A 2,629-nucleotide genomic window follows, 5' to 3' on the forward strand; every position below is an offset into this window, starting at 1 on the left:
TTATAGTAGAACTCTTAATCCCATGTTTTTTATGTTTTATATACTGGGATTTAATGTATTACTTGTGCATAGTTCATATTATACTTTCTTAAAGTAATACATATCCATAATTTTTTAGTATACTTGGCATATTCTTATTTTATTTCCTCTACTCATATTTTTGCTGTTTTTTGAATCATGTGGTTTCTCTTATAAAATTCAGACTCTATTCCACTCAAGAGGTACCACTTCCTCCCTTTATTTTTAATTGCTCTTCAAACATTGAGGGTAATGTTCAGCATGGTTGGTGGGAGTGATTACTACTCAAAAAGTGTTATTTTATAGCTTGTAATTATCTCTTTTAAACACTTTTGAGTGCTTCCAGATATTTGCGACCGACACTTTTAGATTTTTTCTTCAGATATTTGATGTTTAAATCCCCATTTTCTCCTTGTAATCCACCAATCATAGGATTCCTTAGTTAATAAGCAAGAACAAAAGGTGAATAACCTCATATATATTGTTTGTAATTTTCAACACAGAGATATCTCGGGAGCTTGTTCTCAGAGACAACTTTTTGTATAGTTTTGAAGGAAGTAAAATACAGAGCTTTGCTCTGCCTTACCTACTCATTTTGATTGTATTTTTCCTTACTAGCCAAACAAGCTCTGAGGATGTTTCCTCAGAGAATGAGTGGCTAGACGTTTTGTCTCTTAGAGCTAAAGTAGCCGAGTAAGGTCCCAAATGCAAGAATTGGTAGTTTTGTTGTTTCAGCTGTTAATGAAGAGAAAGTGTGACCCGTTAATGGTTTCTATGTTTTTAGTTAACTTAAAACACCTTTAATTCACCTAGGCCAACACTTGGTAAGGCAAGTGATCTCCGTCCATTGAGATGCACTAGTTTACCTCTTGCAAGCCTTTGGAAGGTGACTTGAAGGTAGGATTTTCTAGAATTACCAAAACTTAGTAAGCTTTTGGACTCTAAGGAGACATCCATTAGTTATCTCTTGTGAGCTTGAGAAGGGAAGTTCAAGGTTAATGATCATCTTGAATGGAAAATGTTAGGTGAGAGGCACGAGCCATTGCAAGATGAATTAGTGAGAGGGATTTAGTGTTTGAATCCATAAAAGGGAAACATCTGTACAACACCGATTAGAGAATTAACTATATGTTAATTCTTTAATACGAGGAAAAGATTCAAGTGACCAAAACTTTGTTTTTGTATGAGGAGCCTGACCTCAGTGATCCTAAAACTCCAAGAAACACTTTTTTCTTTATAAGTAATTCCAATTACTTTCTTTTTAGTTAGCTTAAAACCAATCCTTTTTCAACTGAAGTTTATGTTTTCTTTTGAAGCTAACCTTGAAATGAAAAATCATCAATTCAATTTTGAATTAATGGCAATAGCAAGTTGAAAACCCTTCCCAGTGAACGATCCTAGAGCCACTATGCTATATTAGCTGAGGCTATCCTAGTGCATGTCATATAGGTTATAAATTTTGTTGATTACTCCTGTTTGAGGGCCAAAAATCAAGGTACACCAGCTAGGCAAGCAATCAGTAGTGGTGGGAGGATCATGTGGAGACGATGGCTCTACTATGGTCTTCTCATGAGGCATAGTCTGCTCTGCTATGGTAGCCTCCCTAGATGGAACTGTAGGCTCTGATGGGCCAGGCATATCATGCTTAGGTGGTGGCAAAATACCCAAATGCTGCTGTATCTGCCCAAGGATGGCAGTATGCTGGGTTTATGTGGCAATAAGCTGATCCTGACATGCACGTATGACTGGCATCTGCTGGAAGAGAGCACCTTGAGTGGTGCTCAATGTTTGCAATGTATGACATAGGCCTTTAAACTCTAAACTAGATATGGTGATAGAAGACTCAGATGGAGGAGGTGTTGATGTAGCTGGTACAACTAGTGGAGCTTCAGGAGTGGTAGGTAGAGCAAAAGATGTAGCCTCAGGTGTGGGCACTGTAGGAGATGATACAGGGTAGGTGGTATGATCTCTGTAGGTATCTCAGCCTGTTGTGACTGTTGTGCCTGTGGTGGCTGCTCATCCTATGGTAACTCTGGAGGTGCTGGCATATCTGGGGCTCCTGGAGGTGCAACATAGGTCATCAAATGATTCCATTTGTCGAGAGTGAATAGCTCTCGGCAAATGCGGCGGCGCTCAAGCTGAGGCTCAGAAGGATAGCCCAAATGCTCTAATATCTGACAGAGTAGCCTGGGAAAAAGTAATGGAATGGCATTTGCTCTCTGGAGTTTCTCTTCAAAGTATAGAAGAGAGCTCATAATCAAATGATGAGGGCCAAAGTAAAAACCCTCTGATATCCAAAATAAAGCCTCCAATATAGCTCATCTCCTCTGCACCATATGCTGAAGTGGAAATATGTTAGAGTGCAACACCATATCTAGAAGGAGCATCCCAGGTGGAAGCTCCTTCCTAAGAAGAAATGAACGTATAGAGGTCCCCCTGGATAATATACGGACCATGTCCCTCTGAGAAAACTGAGACCACTCTCTGAAATCTGCTGGACTCGCAGGCTCATATGGAATATGCAGGGCCTCTACAATGTGTCTAGCTCCAAGGATACCATGGCGTCCATCAATAATGAAGTGGATGATAGTAGGATCCTGGACGCAATATG

Source organism: Vitis riparia, unplaced genomic scaffold (genome assembly GCF_004353265.1).
Source record: "Vitis riparia cultivar Riparia Gloire de Montpellier isolate 1030 unplaced genomic scaffold, EGFV_Vit.rip_1.0 scaffold434_pilon_pilon, whole genome shotgun sequence".
Classification (NCBI taxonomy): Eukaryota; Viridiplantae; Streptophyta; class Magnoliopsida; order Vitales; family Vitaceae; genus Vitis; species Vitis riparia.